General features: G+C 35.5%; 1 long non-coding RNA gene across 1 annotated transcript; it reads right to left on the bottom strand.

Annotated features, from left to right (window-relative positions):
- Positions 1-9,937: 9,937 nt before the first annotated feature.
- LOC149173840 (uncharacterized) lies at positions 9,938-11,384 on the bottom strand. The gene is made up of 4 exons (XR_016259709.1): positions 11,325-11,384; positions 11,030-11,158; positions 10,725-10,778; positions 9,938-10,360 (listed from the first exon to the last, which is right to left on the bottom strand). It is a non-coding gene; the product is annotated as an uncharacterized LOC149173840 (long non-coding RNA).
- Between the last annotated feature and the right edge of the window lie 10,370 nt (positions 11,385-21,754).

Here is a 21,754-nt window from a genome sequence, read left to right as displayed (position 1 = left end):
CTTGGAAGTTGAGGATCCTGAGAAGGTGGGGGAGGATTATCATCCTCGCTTTCATCATCTGAAGAAGAAATGTTTTCAAAAGTAGAAGAGATAGGAAGAGGTGGCACATCCGCCGGACTAGGCTCGCAGGCCGATTTATTTTCATCAAATTTTACATCTCTTCTAATGATAACATTTTTGGACTTAAATGGAATAAGTCTATAACCTTTTACATCTTCAGAATATCCAACAAAAGTACATTTCTCACTCTTAGGTTCTAAAGCTTTATGCTTTTCATCTGGAATATGGGCCCATGCTTCACTTCCAAACACACGAAAGTGACTTACATCTGGTTTAATGGAACTCCAAGCTTCTTCTGGAGTGATATTCTCTAGAACCTTAGTAGGAGTGCGATTGATTATATAATTTGCACAATTAATTGCTTCGGCCCAAAAACTAAGACTGAGTCCTTTAGATTGCAGCATACAATTAGCCATTTCCTTTAAGGTGCGATTTTTCCTTTCAGCTACACCATTTTGTTGTGGAGTGTATGGAACAGTATGTTGCATTTGAATTCCATTTTCGGTGCAAAAGTTGATGAATGTGTTTTTAACATATTCTCCACCATTATCAGTTCTTAGCTTAAGAATTTGATGTCCAGATTGTTTTTCAACAAAGGCTTTGAAGGCCAAAAAAGTGTTAAATACTTCGCTCTTGAGTTTTAAGAAGTATACCCAAGTGCGTCTGGAGAAATCATCAATGAAAGTTAAGAAGTACTTGCAGCCAGAGAATGAAGCAACAGGAAGAGGACCACATAAATCACTGTGCACAAGCTGTAAAGGGGCTGAGGCGTGCCAAGAGGCACGTTTGTCAAAACTGTCCCGATGATGTTTTCCGAGTACACATCCGGAACAAACACCATCTCTGCAAGATACCATAGGAAGACCTGTCACCATATTTTCTTTACATAGATGCTGAAGGGAGCGATAGTTTAAGTGACCAAATCGCTCATGCCAAAGTTTGCTCACTTCATCATTATGAGCAACAAATACTGAGGGAAGATTTGATGACCCAAAGTTGTGAAACTTATACAACCTTGTGGAATCATCAGCAAGACCAGTAGCTAGAATCTGTTTAGGATCTTTTAGATCCTTGATTACAACATCATGAGGTGAAAATTCAACAATTTTACCTTCACCTGAATGAGTTATCTGATAGACAGATAGAAGGTTGCAGGATAAGGTTGGAACACATAATACATCATTAAACTGACCATTGTCTAGATGAACAGTTCCAGTCCCTACAACATTAAGAGATCTATCATCACCAACATATATATTTTTGGTGTTACAATCATTTAAAGAAGAAAACATGGCTTGGTTTTTGGCCATGTGATAAGAGGCTCCAGAATCAATGAGCCACTCATGAGAATGAGAAGAAGAAGAAGATACATTTAATGCATAACCAGACTGAGATGATTGACAACGACATGCAGAAAGTGCCATTGCAGAAGTTGAAGTTGAAGTAGGCTCCACATGGATGTTATGTTTCTTCATTGCGGCTTCCAAGGCTTCCATCTTCTTAAAGCATTTAGATTCTAAGTGGCCATCTCGATTACAAAAGTTACAATGTCTATCAGTCTTCTTCCATTTGTTTTTATTGGTCTTATCATTTTGCTGAAATGATCTTTCATTTTGAGGCTGAGTTGGTTTAGGACCATTCTTTTGAGGATATGACTTCTTAGGATTCTTTGAATTTGGTTGCTGCTGGGCGGCTAACGCTTTCATGGAAGAGTTTCCAAGATTAAGAAGACCAAGGTGTAAGAGTTTTTCTTGTTCTCTTATTAAGGAATCACAAAAGGAGTCAAAGGAAGGGGCCTTGTAGTCTTTTCCTTGACAAATGAAAGCTTCCCTTGTAGAATGGAAAGTGGAAACAAATACAGAGTAGGCTGGTCCCAACTTAGTAAGGATGGAATAAATAAGGTTACCATCTTCTTTCTTAACTTTAACACCTTCCAAGAGATATCTAAGGGTCTTGAATTTTGACAAGAAATCTTCAATGCAAGAAAAATTATTAGGATCCAAAGTAAGCAACTCATTTTCAAGTTGATGGGCTCTAATTTCATTTTTAATCCCAAAAACTTTAGCGAGTTTTTCTAATGCTTCATGAGGAGTTTCAAATTCTGCAATGTGGAATCTAAGATCAGGAGAAATAGACATCCCTATCAAACCGCGTGCTTGATCTTGTCTATTTTCCCATTTTGCAACCTTGTCTTCATCTTTTGGTTTCTTCTCTTGGTCTGTGGCTATTCTGAAGAGACCTTTACTTCTAAGTAAATCTTCCATGTAGGCTACCCATTGGAAGTAGTTAGTGTTGTCAAGAATGACTTGGCATGGACTTTCCATTTTTTTTTTAAAAGCTGAAGCTGAAGATGCTGAAAGTAAGTGGTCCAATGGATAGATCTCGAAAAAATAGGTGGTTTTAAAAAAAACGGCTCTGAAAAAGGCTTCCGGATGAAGAAGTTATGGCTTTTTAAAAAACAATTGTTGACGTTGCCGGCAAAGTGCGCGAATGTGCGGGAATGAAAAAATCCGCCCCCACAAAATGGAGACTTGAACCCAAGACCTCTACTCTCTTAAAATAGCTTTGAACCAATTGATCTATACAAAAAATTTGAGAGAAAGAGAGAGAGAGAGAGAGAGGGGGGGGGGGGCTTGGTTTGCGTGCTTGCCTTGAGAAAGCTTTTTTTCCCTACAAAACACAAAACACAAAACCCAACACGAATATGCAAAGAAAAATGAACCTTGCGGCTCGAAGTTAGCTTTAGCCAAAAAACTAGAAATTTTAAAAAAAAATCTCAAAGTTAGCTTTAGCCGAAAAACTAAATATTTTTCTCAATGTTTCTGATTTTCCGAGATCACACTAAGGTGCAGGGAAAAGAGCATACGCATGAGAAAAATCCTTCCTTTCTGTTTCTGATTTGCCCAGATCGCACAGAGTCGCAGGGCAAAGAGCATACACAGAAATGAAAGGTATAGATCCGGTTAAAAAAAAAAGGCTAAATAAACCGAAACCGAAATAAGCAGAGAGAAAATAACAGTAAACTGCAAAAAAAACACTGTATACCTCCCGATCTGAAAAATGACGTAGCTAGGGCTACCGGAAACCTTTTCGCGTGAAACAAAAGGGGTTCCTCACTGGAACAGATGCTCCGAACGCAACAAAGCAGTCCTCTCGGCCCGAAAGCAGTCAGAAACAGCAGATCTAGGAAACGACAGCCGCATGCAGTTCTACCGGCTTCAGATTTGGATCACCAACGGACGCGGCCCTCAAATAGCTCTGATACCATGTAGGAATTTACAGGGTAAGTTCCTCAGAAAGAACACCAAAAGGACACCGCTCACAACCAGATCTCAAATCAATACACCAGTATTTTTGACGTGGTTAAAACCCTCAGAGTGCAAGGAGGGAAACAGTCCACGGCCTGTCCCAACGTGGGTACTACAGGCAATTTATTAATCAAAGAATGAAAATTTACATAAGCTTCTCTCATGCACAGATTACCCGAACAATGACCCTCCATGCGCTTTAAATAGAACTCATGGACCAATCGGGTGTCAAGCCACGGATCAAGTGTCGGTAATACCGAGGAGAGAATGAACCGTCGGATCACTACATATCGTGACCGTCAGATTGTAAGTTACAATATGTACAACGGTAAAGAAACACACTTTACCTAACTCTATACCTAACTCTAAACTAGACCAAGTTGAACTTAACTATATCCTATGTGTCGGAATATCCTAACATACATAAGTCCTCTTCTTTCCATTTTTTCCCCCGGCCTTTCACCAAACACAATGATTAGAATTTGTTACTATTTCTATTCAATTACCATTTGTTTATAGTGGGATATACTTTTCTAAGTTTGAGCTTTGAGATCCATGAGATGTTTTTATGCCTCCTGAATATTTTTCCATTGGTAAATTCCACTTTCTATTTTTATGGTAATATGATATATGTTGATTCAGTAGCATTATGGGTAACATCCACTGATCCAAACCTATCACCTTCACCACCATTTAACTAACTTCCATGTTGAGACTATGCTTCAAAATTTGGATGAGTTTCCTTGAGGTCTTCTTTTTCATCTTCTAAATTGTTAGGGAATTTCCATCCCCTTTTCTTAAGAGATTACCTCTTTATTTTTTGGCACATTTTTTTCTTGTGTAAAACAATTATGCAAATGTCCTATCTGGAAACATGTTTGGCATATGAAAGTTGTGTTCTCATAGCCTAACACCCATGTCCAGTGAAAGTTTTCATGTTTTATAAGAAGATGACGAGGAATACCTTTGCTAAGGTCGATCTCTACACATATCCTAGAATACATTTTCTAAGGTGTTGGTCATAGAGCTCAGACCTTGCATTACACACCTAGTTCCCTAAGGTGATGGTTAGAAAGTAAGCCTAATGGTACCTAGAGAGGCTGAAAGCTTTAGCCCATCATAGTCCCACCTAGATATATTGCTCTAGTCAGGAATCTAGTTTGTGGTACAGTAAGTGCCTAAACTATTGATGGTTCATGCATTTTGAGATATCCAATGTACTTGTATATGTATGTATGAATAGCTCCCTATTTAAGAGGGAGTACTAAAGAATGTAACTAGGTTCGTTCTTCATAAATTGTATTTGAGTCATAATGAAATATATTTATAAAAAGAAATAAAAAGAAATTATTATTATTATGATTTCTTAAAGCAAGGGTTTCATGCTTGGGTCATCTTGTTTTAAGTCAAAGTCCCCATTGAGGACTTATAGGATTTATACTAAGTCATTAGAGTCATTGTCCATTTAAAGAGACCCTTCTTGGGATTTTGAATCATGTAAAAATATTTATTGTGTCAAATAAGGTATTTCTCACCTCCACACCAAGTCAGCCTCAAGGAGATCAAGTCAGCCTCAAACAGGATAATTTGACCTCACCGGAAGCATATGTATTGGAGCAGTTCAATTTGTTTGGAGGACACTCACACTCACAAGTTCGATATCTAAAAGGAAGAGCAGAAAAAGTGTGAAGTTGCAGAAGGAGGAAAGTCGTTGGAAGAAGGAAGATCAAAGTTTCAAGGTTTGTCTCTCTCTCACTCATGTGGATTTATTGGGTTATTTGTTGGAAGGAAAAAGTTTCTGCTGGGTCAAAGTTTTTTCTGGGCTAGCTGTTGGGTCAAAGTTTTTGTTGGGCTAATTGTTGGGTTGAAGATTTTGTTGGGCTACTACTGGGTCGAAGTTCTACTAGATCAAAGTTTGTTTGTTGCTGCGAGTTGTTTCTACTAGGTTGAAGTTATTGCTAAAAGAATTATTACCTACAAAAGGAAGAAAGGCTTGACTTGCTGTGGAGGAAGTTTGTGTCTAGGTCAAGAGTCTTCGATTATCGTGTGAAACTATTAAATAAGAGTTTTTGAATGGGTTTTCCCCTAGAAAGTGTTTTTCCCTGGTTGTCGCCCTACATCTAGTGTCTTTGATCTCTATTCTATTGTTTTCATAATTTCTTGATGAACTAAGATAAAAGAAGAACACAAGAAAGTTGATAAGAACATAAGAATATCACACATAATTATCAACATAAAGAAAATATTTCTTATTTTTTAATTTTCTAACGCCATTAACGACTAGATCATTACATCATTACATCATGACATGCTCTTTATCACAATAAAGAACATTAATCGCTATTGGATCAGGTTACATAATAGAATTTAGAGAGAGAGATCATAAAAAGCAAGTAAGTCTTCAAGAAACAAAACATTTCGTCATAGACTCCCAATATTCTTCTTTTTCTTGCCATCTCCTCTTCAGGATTTATAACTTTTCTTCTTGTGATCTCACTCTCTTATTTGTTCGTGATCACCTTGGATTCTCTCAAACTCTAGTGTGTCCATCCTTATTTGGCAACCTCTAAAAATATGATCATAGTTTCCTTTTCATTTCTCTTGTGATCTTATCCTTCTTTGGAGGCCTCTTCATATTTCATCGTAAATACCTTTTCATTTATCTTGTGTGCCTCTTTCCCATGATTCTCGGCATTTGGTTGTTTCAACCATTCATTTTCCTTTTTCCAGTGATCTCTCGCACAACCATTTTCCGATCAAAACCTACTCAAAATTTTCCAAAATTGCTTTTCCAAAAATGGAGCACCCAATAAGATCACTATAAGGTCTAAATAAGGACAATTTTTATCAAGAAGAGAATAATTTCAATCAACTAATGTAGCTAAATGATCATGATAATGATGAAGGTTAATTTAAGGTACTACTTAGGAAGTATAGTGACATTAGATTAAGTAGTGATACACCTATGAGTTCCTTTATACTGGGAATGAAGAAGATAAAACATAAATTTGAGATATTTCTCAAAGAGAAATGTCTATTAAAGATATAGACTAGTGATTGGTGAATGTAGACTAGTGATTGGTGAATGTCATAGTATTTTAAAATGACAAGATAGGGGGTTATGAAAACTTGTAATTGGTTAGGGATGACAAGTGATAAAATGGGAAAATGTTCAAAGGTTTAAATGGTTAAAGATAACAATTGAAGCATAAGAATGAATGTTGAAAGAAATTTTATAACAAGGAAAATTTTAAGGAATTTTTTCTTAATGTTTAGAAACCTTGGCGAATCTTACTAGTCCCTAACATGCAAAGTGTAAAATGTTTGGATATATTTTTCTAAAAATATTCACATTTCTAATGATTTCGTATCATTCTCTATAAAAATTTAGTGACTTTTAAGGTAAAATAATTGTATATTATAAAATGGGGGCAAATAAATTTTAGAGAAAATGGAAATTTGACGAATCATTTTTTTTGAAAAATCATGGAAAATTAGCCCACCTATGAATATTAGCCCTTAAAATTTTCCATGTTTTATAAGGAGACCTTGAGAAGGATCATGAATTTTTAATTTTGATATTGATTATTTAAGGAATGATTGTACAACCAATAACATCTTAATGATGAATTCACTAAATTTCCTTGGGGAGGGAAGAAAACATGACTAGATATTCAGGTTGAAGATGATGAGACTCACTTGAAATTTAACGATGTACTTAAATGACTTGACCTATTGTTAAATTGTCAACTTTCTACTTGAAGGAACAAGAAAAGACTATTGAAAAATACATTATAAGCTTGATGAAAACATGAAACTAATAGTATTAATAGATAACCTAGATCCTAGAGGGATGTTGAATAAGTGTATTTCATCATTAGTATTCATTTTTTATATAAGAAAATGAGATTGATTTTCCTGATGAATCATGATAAGAATGCTATAGCGTATCATTGATCTCTATTTGATAAGTATGATTCTCATATTTATGATGATATGATATGAGGATATATTGACATGTGCTTCCAGTTATTATGATGGTATTTTAGGATGTGAAGCATGTGGTTAATATATTATGACATGCATGAGCATGAAGTTTCTACTATTCAAAATGTTTTGATAACAATGATTTTGTATTTTCGTCATGGCATACAAGAGTTGGCATGTGAATTATTTTATTATGATGTTATAATGAATGCATTGGCTACATGTTGAGATGTGGTGATTCACACGAATTCCACAAACGAACCAAGAGGGAAGATTTATTTGATGATCTGGTGGGAGCCCATACCTATGAGGGAGAATGTGTAAACCATATGGGTTGGGGAAAAACTAAATCAACACAACATATGCCAATTTGTTTTCTTGTATGACTCTTGATGTATAGCTCTTGAGGAGCTATGGGACCATCTTGAGGAGGCCGAGTGCCTAGAATTGGATTGGGATGCCAAAGTACATACGTGGTGTAAGGACTTCGATTCCTGAGGCTATGTACCTTAGTTGGTTCTAGAGGGAGTTGGGCCAATGTTGTGATATATCGAGCATCATTCAATACTAGACCGAATGCCTGCCTTGGGGCAAATGAGGTCTAAGGCCCTATGTGAGTCTTGGTGCCATGATATAAACTAAAGAGGTTGTATTCCTAATTCTGAAAGTTGGGAAAGAGGCTTTAGATTCCTCTGGTTTTCCCCATATTGTAATGTAGCTTTTGATTCTTGTTGGTATACTAGTTCATCAGAGGGTGTTAGGCAAACATGGGGTAATAAATAAATCAAATAATAAATGAATATATTAACTTTGGGACGAATTTTCTTAAAGAGGGGTAGCATGTAATGCGTTGTATTAATAATATCAATAATAATAATAATAATAAATGAAATACTAATAATACATAAATAAATAAAATAACAAATAACGAAGAAAAGATAATAATAGACTAAGATTTTGAATATATATAAAGAAATAAAAGTCACCATGATGACACATCTATATTGTGCACATTCGGATATTTTTTCAATCCCCTTACCATATTGAGGAGGACTAATAGATGCATTGAAGAAGATAAGGATCTCAATTGTCTTAGTTCACTGATAAATGTGGGCTTGCTTTGCACAAATGAATCTCCTCAAGGACGACCTACTATGCTGGGCATTCTAAGCACATTGCAAAACATTAGAGACACTTTATTGGGCTCTACTTCCATTCCCAAATTCCAATCAAATCTAACACATTTGTTGTGTAGTACAAGTACTACTATCAACAACATTTGTGAAGGCCAAAGTTCTTCCACATCTTAGTCCATTCTAGCAAAGTGGTAGTTATTTAACTAAACTATGAAGTAATTTGAGTCTTATTTCCATAAATATTTGTTATTAATTCTATGCAGATGTGAAAAATAGAATTAGATTCACTATGAATGGTGTTTTAAAAATGTCTTTATGATTATAAAATTTATTATCCTATCTTTAAAAAAAATTATATTCAATATCTTTTACATCTATACTTTTACTTTTCTGGTATTAAATACATAAGAAATTTTGTATTAAATACATAAGGAATTTTGTATTTCTTTCAAATGATTAAAATATAGAAATATATTTTAGTTCTAGAAATTATTGAAGAAAATATCACAATGAATATAATTCTAATAGATGAATATAACTACTGTTTTTTATGATTTATGATTTGGGTATGAAACTAGAATTGTTATGATTTATGATTATCATAGAGACAACCATACCCTATTAAAGAGGTTGTGTATCTTGCAACATACACTAGTAATAGAGTAAAAGGTTGGGTGTTATTATCCTACTGTGAAACATGTGATAAGCCCATGTGATAAGACCTTTCCCTGAAAAGTGTGGAGTTATGCAGCAACAAACAAACCTTTACATATTAAACATTCCTCCATTTTCCAACAATCTATTTTGATCCTAGATACCCTGATTCAGGGCCACGTTAGTTTTGTTAGTCCTAAATTATCAAAGCCATGATCGATTCTTGAAAATTGTCATTGATAATGGATGTTAGAGCAGTGGTAGTTCTATTTTTATAAATTTTTGTAGATTCATGTTGTGTGGGTATTCTTCAAAGAAACCAAGCACTCCCTAGTATGGTGACAGCTATTCCATTTGGACATTTTGCATAAAGAACGTTTCAGTAATGGAGATTTTGCATAAAGAACGTTTCAGTGAAGCAAAGGCTGTGGAGGATCTTTGAAGAATGTGATGACGATGCACACTATAACTTCAACTTTACTCTACTGTAAATCATCATATTATTCCTATATGAATCATAATATTGTATCCATTTAAGACCTCAAATAAATCGAGTGTCGTATAGGCAAATTGTATTAGGAGATGTTTTCGCATTCCCACTATACTTAAGTTGGATATTTATTTTTTTTAATCTCGTTGACCAACATTGTGGTCCTTTATTGGACTTTTGCACGTTAACAAAATTATCTTATTTTATCTACTTCTGCAAACAATTGTAGGCTTTGATTAATTTATCTATTTCTGCAAACAATTGTAGGCTTTGAAACCTATTGATACAATTGTAGGCTTTGATTATTTTATCTACTTCTGCAAACAATTGTAGCCTTTGAAACCTATTGATACAATTGTAGGCTTTGATTATTTTATCTACTTCTGCAAACAATTGTAGGCTTTGAAACCTATTGATACAATTGTAGGCTTTGATTAATTTATCTATTTCTGCAAACAATTGTAGGCTTTGAAACCTATTGATACAATTGTAGGCTTTGATTATTTTATCTACTTCTGCAAACAATTGTAAACAATTGTAGGCTTTGAAACATATTGATAATGAGACTTGTTGATTATATAACCCACATGGAAGACTTTGCAACCAACTTCTTGTTGTTGATACCGTCGAACTGAAGGAATTGGGCGCTCTGACAGCAGATTGAGGTGTTTGAACCATCAAAGAAGACTTGCACGGTTTCACTTGAAGATCTTGGTGTTATGCTCCTTCAAAAAGAGCAGCGCATTTATAGATTCAAAACAAATGTTTTGATCAGATGCTTACTATGAAGACAAACAAGAAGGAAGGGAATTTGAACAATGTAATTTAAAAGGAGGAAATTCACAGTCCAGAGAATCTTGAAGGAAGGAAGTCTTGAAGGAGGACATTTTCACAAAATAACTATGAACACAAGTGCAAACGAAATAGGAATATCATGACTAGGAGAAGATGTTGGTTTGCGCCATCTAAGATGGGGTATATCATGTTTAGAGGTGCCGGGACTGCAGTATATTTGTGTTATTTGTTGTGCAAGTTTGGTATAAGTGAAAATTTAGATTGTATATACAATTCAGCATGGCGAGAACTTACCTGAAAGTTAGAAGCTGAGAAAGACAAATTTCAGCGGCCATATCCCATGCATCCCTGTAAAGGAAAACACAATAAGAACCTCAATCAACAAACCATTTAGACATGAACAATAATAATGATAAAAGTAAGATTTCGAAAACATATTACCACATGGGAATCATGTTGATGAGTAGGGTGGAAAAGAAAGGGGAGAACAGTTCGCAATCCCCAATCAAGAAATTTCAGAAGAGACTTGCAACTTCTAAAACAGTTCATGAAAATAATAAGCATTTCCTTAATGGTAACCAAAATGCAGAGGTCATTACCACGAGATAACTATCCAATTCAATAGTGTCAGTCACTGCTGTAGGTATCCAATTCACCTATGCTAAAAGTGGTTTCCGTTCATTTTTTCTTCCAAGTATCATTAGCCTCACAGTGAATCTCCAAGTATCCTATCAATCAGATTAGCATAAAGTGAATCACCAAGTAATGAGCGTAGATAGAACCTGTAACTGCCAGAAAGATGAACACACAAAACCAGAACCTGTAACTGCTAGAAAGTTGAACACACAAAACCAAAAAAATGCTCGAAAAAATGCTGATGGAAATAAAACACACAGGGAATTTGGTAGCACAGAAATTCTGTTATCTACACCTGTCCATCCAAATGCTTTGGGTAAATGGACAATGAACGATGAAAGACAAGTGTTAATGTATATAGCACATAGCGTGACATGTGATGGGCACGTGGTAATGGATACATGGGCTCCCATATGTAATGGATACATGGCATACCTCATTATGTCTCACAACATCCATTCCAATTAGTTCACCAGTTACATGCATCACCTTCTACTATACGCTACGGAAGAAAGGAACGTTGAACAAAATTGGTAGTGCATATGTTGTAAATGGAAAGTGTGTATCGTTTCTTTTTTTTGCGTAGTGCATACGTTGTAAATGGAACGTGTATCAATTTTTTTGTTTTAAGTCTTTATTAATTTCTTACTTTACAACATTATTATTGTTATTATTAATTTATTATTATTCATTTAATGTATATATTCCACAGACATGGTGTGTTATTTATGTAGGTTTTCTTAAAGTTTAAATAAAACAATTTATCTAGGTTTTTTTTTAAGTTTAAATAAAATAATATAGTATCAGTGAAAAGAGGTGAAAAAGTTTTTTCAAAAAAAAATTGATTGACATGGTTAAATATGGTTAAATAATAAGGTTTTAATGTTTTTTGTAATTAAATATCTAAAGAACTTTTATTTCAACATGTTTATACAATGTGAAAAATTATAATCAATTTATTTGGTTAATTAAAAATTAGGTACTGAAAACATGTTACTGATGAAGACTAGCAATTACCCAAAAGGCCCAAAGAGATGTGGTAAGATTGTTAAATTGTAGTAATTTCAACAACACATGCACATTTGATCTAACATTTTTAAATTTCATCATCGTAATATTATCAGCCTTTCAAGGAGTAATACAACACCAATTAATTAAAAAACCAATTAAATTTCTTAAACTATGAGACCACTTCCACAAGTTCATAAAAACTGTAATCTAAGCCCATTAATTGATTAACTTTAGAGTATTATACTTATCATTATGAACATAACACCGTCAAATTGAGAATATAGAATAGCTTCCTCAAATAAATAAAAAGCTAGACTCATTTACCCAATTAAATTAATGGAAAACTATTATAATGGATGATATTACAATATAGAAATTAACCGCTTACTAGTATTTTGAAATGATTTAGTGTTGTTGATCATAAAAAAAATGAAAGTCAATGCAACAAATGGATCTCTTATCTCTTGTTGATTGATATCCTTTAAATTTCTAATCAGGTTTGCCAATATTATATGTTCTCATATATGCTACGGAAGAAAGGAACGTTGAACAAAATTGGTAGTGCATATGTTGTAAATGGAAAGTGTGTATCGTTTTTTTGGCGGTGCATTGTTGTAAATGGAACGTGCGTATCATTTTTTTTGTTTTAAGTCTTTATTAATTTCTTAATTTACAACATTATTATTATTATTAATTTATTATTATTCATTTAATGTATATATTCCATGGACATGGTGTGTTATTTATGTAGGTTTTTTTAAAGTTTAAATAAAACAATTTATGTAGGTTTTTTTTTTAAGTTTAAATAAAATAATATAGTATTAGTGAAAAGAGGTGAAAAGGTTTTTCCAAAAAAATATTTGGTTGAAATGGTTAAATAATAAAGTTTTTATGTCTCTTGTAATTAAATATATAATGAACCTCTATTTCAACATGTTTATACAATGTGAAAAATTATAATCACTTTATTTGGTTAATTAAAAATTAGGTACTGAATACATGTTCCTGATGAAGACTAGCAATAACCCAAGAGACTGAAAGAGATGTGGTAAGATTGTTAAATTGTAGTAATTTCAACAACACATGCACATTTTATCTAACATTTTTAAATTTCATCATCTTAATATTATGAGCCTTTCAAGGAGTAATACAACACCAATTAATTAAAAAAAACAATTAAATTGCTCAAACTATGAGACCACTTCCACAAAACTGCAATCTAGGCCCATTAATTGATTAACTTTAGAGTATTATACTTGTCAATATGAACATAACACCATCAAATTGAGAATATAGAATAGCTTCCTCAAATAAATAAAAAACTTGACTCATTTACCCAATTAGATTAATGGAAAACTATTATAATGGATGATATTACAATATAGAAATTAACCGTTCACTAGTATTTTGAAATGATTTAGTGTTGTTGTTCATAAAAAAAAATGTGACTCAATGCAATAAATGGATCTCTTATCTCTTGTTGATTGATATCCTTTCAATTTCTAATCAATATTGTATGTTCTCATCTACAAAGATTGACTTTAAAAAATATAACCATTATATCTTACTAGATATTCCCCATTTAAAATATATGAATCTTTTTCCTATAGATAATAAAATAAATAATCATACAGTGAAAAGATAGAAATTGAGCGGCCTCTCCTTTGATGGCCTTTACTCCTTTTTCCAACTGCTTTTTTTGGACAAGATTTGTGAATTGAATTGTTTTTAGGATGTTAAAATGAATATTGGGAGACATTCTTTGGAAAATGTTATAGTGGTTAAATAAATATTTTTATTAGAGTCCTAATTCCTTTTAATCAAGGAAATTAAATGTTTTAGTTGTGATAACGCATGATTGATAACACACATTGAAATGTAAATCAACAAGCATATCCTACCCATGTTTCTCTTAAACTCTTTGAATTCATTGTATTTATTAATTAAATCTAATGACTTATGCATATCCATGATTAAGCACATGCAAAATATGGTGTATGAATCACAACCCACCCAATAGATTATGCTTGTGTAAGTGATGAATCACCACCCAACCTAACTCTTAGGTGACTTACATGTTGCAATTGAAATTTTAGTTGTTAATTAGTCCAATTGCTGACAACATTATGGAGTTTGGTTTTGCATTAACACAACAATTTGATCTTTGTCATTCCTTCCATTTTCTTTTGACATTTTCACCGTAATGGAAAATATTTATTTATCATAATTAAAGTTACATAAGAGGATTGATATGGCCTTAAATCTGATGCTTAAGAGTCAATAGTGGGTTTACAAAATATAACACAGAATGTAACCTCTGTACATAACCTTCTTAGAAATCTGAAAAGCAGTAAAGCCCGAACAATCAGCCAAATCAACAATTGCTTTGCTAATTTTAAATCAATAATATTTCACTATGAAATGATGTGGACATGATTTTTTTTTCATACCAAGTGGTGAAGAGTCTGACTCTTTCATTACCTTCTTCTGATAGAGCACCTCTCTTGGCTTATTGGTATTTTGAAAATGTGAGGAACTTCCTTTTTTTAGTTCAAGAACTGAACCTCCCAACCTTCGAAGCATTTGATTTGGAAAAGTTAACAGTTACTACAAGTGAATACACATGGTTGTTTTCTGCACACCACAATGTTAAGGGGAAAATTGACCAATCAATCACCTCACACACTTTTACTATGATTTTACCTTAAACAGTCTGTTGGAAGAAGGCCTAAATCTTGCAAGCAATGAACCGATTGCCTCGGTTTATCCTTTTTACGCATATATTACTTGAGCTTTCTTTCAGGGAGGATCATCGACGAAAGTTATGAACTGCATTTTTTCTTTGAAATCATACAGTTATTGGAAGCAAACTGTTGGAAATGGTTTTCAGAAGTATGAAGGTAACTTGAAGTCACCCACTGTGGAAAAACCTCCCACTAAACTGGGGAGAAACTCTGATCCATTCATCTAGTCTATATTGAAGAATTATCAACCACCTGCAAATTCAAGCACTCTATTGAATAATTTTGGTTTAAACTTGTATGGTAATTGTAAAATAATGTTTGAGTTGAGCCAGAGAAAAGTTGCCTTGTTGCCATCTTTTGCAAGGGAATTGTTGACAATTACCCTTCACACAATTTTCATTTGTTAATCCCTTAGTATCCATAATGATAGGATTTTACAAACACCCAGATCCATTCCTGAATTTTTTTCCCCGTTGAAAGTCTAAGACAAATCATGACTCTTGTGCAACTATACCGCCAGGCGATTGCAGGTTTCTCAAGCTCATTGACGTGGCTAGTGGGGCCCCATCCATCTCCGTTGTCGGTTCCATTAATACTTTCAATATTTCAGCAAATCAACAACTCTCCCAATTTATAGTGCGTCGATGAATCTGACTCCTTGAAGCAGTTAAAAATAATTAGTATTATTTTTGTATTAATGGAGAAAATGGTTACATTGTTGTAACTTTCTCCCTAGTTTAGGATTAGTTCCTATAGTTATGGGGTTTGGGTGCAACTTCCTATTTCCTAGTATTCTATTTAATAATGTAATCTTTGATTGATTGTGAATAGAGTGGACGAGAGTGATCTCTCATGTTTGATGAGTGTAGTCTCCAGGTGCAGGCCACACCTGAGAGCTACATCTCTTTCTTTTCAATTCTGTTCACATTTTATCTTGGTATCAGAGCTCAGATTGAGTGAGTCTGATCTTTTGTCACCTGTGAGGCTAAAGTGCCTGTAGTAGCTAGCTTGCCTGTGTGGCTGGAATAGCCTATGTCGCTTGAAGTGCCTTTGTGGCTGTGTGTACATGAAAGCTCTGTGCTCGATTGAGCAGGTGGACTGCAGAACACCTGGCTCGGACTCGAAAATTTAGGCGCGGATTTTGCACAGATTAGCGCGGATTTTACGCTGACAGTCGCACCAGAAGAGGAATTAGCGCGGATTTTGAGGAATAAACTGCGCCAAAAAGCCCGATTAGCACGGGATTTTACCAGGAAAGTCGCGCCAATTAAAATACTCTAAGCGATTTTGAATTAGCGCGGATTTTTCGCTCGGGGTAGCGCCAAGGGGATCTGTGAATAGCGTGAACTTCGTTTGGCAGTCTGCAAACAATGCAGATCGGCGGAGTTGTAGATCCGTCTTGGAGAGACAGATCGGGAAAGCGCCAGAGGAGATATGCGGGAAACCTCGACTTCGTTTGCCGATCTGCAGGGAGAGCAGGATCGGCGAAGTGGCAGATCAATCCGGGAGAGGTGGATCGGATCAATAGTGATCAGATCATTGTTTCAGCTGTGTTGGAAACGCCGAATTTTCTCATTGGAGTGGGAGTGCCAGACACTGCAGATCGGTGGCGGAGGTGACAGATTGATTTGACAGGTATTGTTTTTGTTGTTAAGTAGATTCACAATGAGTAATACGATGGAATCTTACCTTAACGAGTCTGGTAAACTCAATGGGTCTAACTTCACGAATTGGAAGTTTAAGATCCAGACCCTGCTCGAAGGTGCGAATGCTTGGACTATAGTGACAGGCGATGAGCAGAAGCCGACTACAACCACACAGAAGGAAGATTGGGAAAAACGAGAAAACAAGGCCAAATTCCTGTTGAAAATGTCTGTGAAAGACAATGTCATTGCACGCATCAGAGACTGTAAAACGTCCGCAGAGATTTGGACGAAAATCAAGAATCTGTATGAAACCCAGAATACAAACAGAGTTTTGGCTCTGAAAAGCAAGCTATTTTCAATGAGGATGGACGAAAGGGAGTCTGCTACTGCATTTGTCGCGCGAATTAAGGATGTTAAAGACGGATTGGTGGCCATTGGAGTGGTAGTGGCTGATGAAGATCTTGTTGCAATCACAATGAATGGGATGCGTGATGATTTCCAAACCTTCATCACTGGAGTCTCGGCAAGGGAGAAGACACCCACGTTTGATGATCTCACTGCGATCTTGCAGCAAGAGGAAGAGCGACGGCAGAACCTGAATCTGAACCCCCAAAGTGACGATCTCGCGCTGGTGGCAAAACAATGACTATCTAAAGGGAAGTAGTCACAGCAGCAATCAGTCCAGAAAGGAGGAACAACACACAAACATCACTGTCGTAAAGGTATGCTTGCAAATCACTCTGAAAAGAAATGCTTTTATTGTGGAAAGAAGGGTCATATACAGAGAGATTGTTATTATAAGAAGCAGGCTGATGAGGCAAGGAGGAGACAGGTAAATCCAAAACACAGAGGATATTTTGTTGAAGAAGAAGACTTCAGTCATGAATTTCGACTGTTCACAGTCGACTGTGCCCTTTCAGCATCGAATGAAGATGACATCTGGTATGTCGATTCCGAAGCATCCTCTCACATGACAGGTAATAAGGAATTTTTTGATAGTCTTGAAGAAATTATAAATGGATCAAAAATATATCTAGGGGATGATAATGGATATCAGATTAAAGGTCATGGGGTGATTTCAGTTAAGTTACCAAATGGAAAAATTAGTCACCTTTCAAATGTTTTATATGTACCTAGAATAAAGAAAAACCTGATATCTGTATCCATGATGGTTGATCAAGATATGCATGTCGAATTCTTCAAGACTCACTGTGTGATAAAGGATTGCAGGAATGAAATTGTTGCAACAGGCATGCGAGTTGGAAGCCTATACAGATTGGATGCAAAAAGTATATCAAAGCAAGCCATGGTTGCAGGAGAGTCGACATCTGAACAACTCTGGCATCAGAGGTTTGGTCATCTGAATCTGCAGGATCTCATGTTGTTACAAAAGAAAGGTATGGTCGAAGGTCTCCCCATCTTTCGTAACATTCAATTAAACTGTGATGGTTGTGCCTTAGGAAAGATGCACAGAGAACAGTTCCCTGTGCATGATAGGAGGAGGCAAACAGAAATCTTAGAGCTAGTGCACACTGATGTATGTGGTCCCATGCAGACAAGGTCGCTAGGGGGAGCATACTATTTTTTGTTGTTTACTGATGATTGCACTAGGTATTCATGGATTTATTTCTTAAACAAGAAAAGTCAGACTTTCCAATGTTTTATAGATTTCAAAACTCTGGTGGAAAAACAGTTTGGAAAAAGTATTAAAATTCTCCGATCTGATCAAGGAGGAGAATACAAATTAAAAGAATTCATGAAATACTGCAAATCTCACGGGATTGTTCAGCAGTATACAGTGCCGCACACACCACAGCAAAACGGAGTTGTAGAGCGTAAAAACAGAACCTTGGTAGAGTGCGCAAGGAGAATGCTGCAAGGTAAGGGTCTATCTAATACTTTTTGGGCAGAAGTGATAAATACTGCTGTATATTTAAAAAATAGAAGTCCTACTAGGTTTCTTGGCTTCAAAACCCCTTTTGAAGCCTTATATGGATTTAAACCAGCAGTAAACCACTTAAGAGTCTTTGGGTCAAAGGCATTTGCACATGTACCCAAAGCTGATAGAAAGAAACTAGACCCTAAGGCAGTCAAATGCATATTTGTTGGTTATGGCACAGAGTTTAAAGCATACAAAATGTTCAATCCTGAGTCTCGTAAGACATTTGCAAGTAGAGATGTAGTCTTTCATGAACAGGTACAGGAAAGGAAAGCTGATGTTGGAGATGATTGGCACATTCCATTGATGTTGGAGGAAAGCAGCAAGGATGAAAGGGAGCAAGAACATGAGCAGAAAGAAGAGAATGAAGAAGAACAACAAGAAGGTGAAAAAGCAGGCCCAGTTATTGCAGAGGAAAACAAATTTGAGGTAAGTCCCCTACCAAGGAGGTCAGGTAGGAAGACTCAATTACCATTGAAGTTGAGAAACTATGCTTTGATGTCAAAAGTTTTGAACATTATAGAGCCCTCTAATTATAAAGAAGCTAGTCAATTTAAGGAATGGAGAGCTGCAATGAATGAGGAAATGGAATCAATTCTTAGAAATGATACTTGGGATTTAGTTGAGCTGCCTAAAAACAAAACACCCATAGGATGCAAGTGGCTGTTTAAACCCAAAATTAATGCAGATGGAAGTATAGATAAGTTAAAAGCTAGGTTGGTTGCAAAAGGATACTCACAGCAGGAAGGTATAGATTTTTATGATACTTTTGCACCTGTAGTAAAGCTAAATACAATCAGAATGCTTATTGCTTTGGCTACTAAATGTAATTGGGAATTACACCAGCTTGATGTTAAATCTGCATTTTTAAATGGTGATTTAAAAGAGGAAATTTACTTAGTACAACCAGAAGGATATGTAAAGCAGGGGCAGGAACATCTTGTTTGTAGATTGAAAAAGGCTTTATATGGTTTAAAGTAAGCACCCAAGTCTTAGTACGAAAAGGTTGATTCTTTCTTTGTAGAGTATGGTTTCCATAGAAGCTTAAATGACCCAAATTTGTATACCAAGTACAATAATCAGGGGCAGATTATTTTGATTTCTTTGTATGTGGATGACATGATTATAACAGGAAATGCAGATGATTTAATCAAAGGAATCAAAAGGCTTATGGAACAAGTTTTTGAAATGAAGGATCTCGGAAGCCTTCACTATTGTCTGGGATTAGAAGTATTCAGAGATACTGGTCAAACTTTTCTTACCCAAGGGAAGTATGCTAGAAATCTATTGGAAAAGTTTGGTATGGATCAGTGTAGAACAGCAGCGACACCTTTGCAGCAGAATCTGAAATTTAGCAGTGATGATGGCACTAAGGAGGTTGATGCCACAATGTACAGACAGCTGGTTGGCAGCCTGATATATCTTACAACAACCAGACCCGACTTGGCATACTCTGTTAGTGTGTTGAGCCAATTTATGTCAAAACCGCTTGAAAGTCACTGGATAACAACAAAGAGCGTGTTAAGGTATCTTTGTGGTACTGTTAATTATGGTATTTTATACACTGATGTATCTGATGTTACTCTAGCAGGTTTTTCAGACTCAGACTGGGCAGGTAACCTGGATGATCGGAGGTCCATCACAGGTTATGCATTCAACATAGGTTCCGGGATCATAGCTTGGAGTAGCAAGAAACAGAGTACTGTAGCTCTGTCGTCATGTGAAGCTGAGTATCAAGCATTGTGTGGAGGAACGTGTGAAGCGATCTGGTTGAGAAGGCTTCTTAAAGATGCAGGAAAAGAACAGAAAAATCCCACTTCCATCAAAAGCGACAACTAGAGCACCATTAAATTAGCATACAATCCAGTGTTTCACAAAAACACCAAACATATAGACACTCAGTTCCATTTTGTTAGAGAGAAAATACAGTCTAAAGAAATTGCTGTTGTATATTGTAAAACCTGTGACAATGTGGCTGATATTTTCACAAAGCCTCTTGCACGAGTGAAATTTGAATTGTTTAGAAAGATGCTAGGAATCTACGAGAACCCTTTCTCCATTAAGGGGGGGAGTTAAAAATAATTAGTATTATTTTTGTATTAATGGAGAAAATGGTTACATTGTTGTAACTTTCTCCCCAGTTTAGGATTAGTTCCTATAGTTATGGGGTTTGGGTGCAACTTCCTATTTCCTAGTATTCTATTTAATAATGTAATCTTTGATTGATTGTGAATAGAGTGGATGAGAGTGATCTCTCATGTTTGATGAGTGTAGTCTCTAGGTGCAGGCCACACTTGAGAGCTACATCTCTTTCTTTTCAATTCTGTTCACATTTTATCTGAAGCCAGTTAAAGTGGTTCATAAGATGTGAACTTAAATGCATTCAATGTTACATCTGCACCATGGATTTCAAATACCTTGGCGCCTGGAATTTCAAATTGAAAATTGAGTGTGAAATTTTTGCAACAGGTTGTTGAACAAGGATGAGATAACTCTTTATTTCATTTTCGTACTAGGATTGATGAACTCAACCTCTCATGAAACTTTGTCGGCACTGTCCCCCATTGCAACAACATGCAGGGCAACTCTGGTTCAATCCCTATACATCCCCTGGATCAATATCACTGCTCCATATATTTATCAACCATCCCTCCATTGGGGTTTTCTTGAGCATGTAACAGTGATTGGGCACCACTGCCATGCCACAAAACCCTCAACTCCCCAGCCTTAGAGTCCATCGTGTAGGATTAAGTAGTAACTTTGAGTTTCGTCCTAGTTCAGGAGAGTGGATGCATAAAGGAAGCAACCACTGGTGTTTGTTGTACCTGACTACATTAAAGAAATATCATGAATAGTTTACTGCTTCGAAGAAAAATTGATCAAGTTCATTGCTCATTCCCAAATAAGCCTAGTTAGATATATCATCGTCTAGATTGTAAACATCATCCTTGGAATTTGAAGACAAACTTCTTATAATTTCTCAAATTTATCTTTTTTATCATGGATGTCCTCATGGCGAGATCTCTTCTCCATCTGAAGATTGCGGCCGTGGATGCTATTTCTCGATTTGGGGAGCATGGATATGAATTGGGATCAAATCTAGGCATTCAGGTTATGTAAGCACCCTTCACAATGCCACTAAAATCCCCTCCATCACCATATTATGATCTCCACACTTTTAAAATCAAAGTTTTTATTGGGAATACAAATCTAATTTACTTGATTATGTTTCCTTTTACTTGATGTTCCCTTGTAGGCCCGGATACAAGGCAGCAACGTTGACAGTAGAAAGTAGAGGGTTAATTCAACCAGAGCCAAAAAAATCTATTGATAAGCTTGTTGCTGGCT

The sequence above is a fragment of the Pinus tabuliformis genome, chromosome 4_2 (assembly GCF_031772625.1).
Source record: "Pinus tabuliformis cultivar Carrire ecotype Pingquan chromosome 4_2, CPIR1, whole genome shotgun sequence".
Lineage (NCBI taxonomy): Eukaryota > Viridiplantae > Streptophyta > Pinopsida > Pinales > Pinaceae > Pinus > Pinus tabuliformis.
This window is presented reverse-complemented; position numbering and strand designations above follow the sequence as displayed.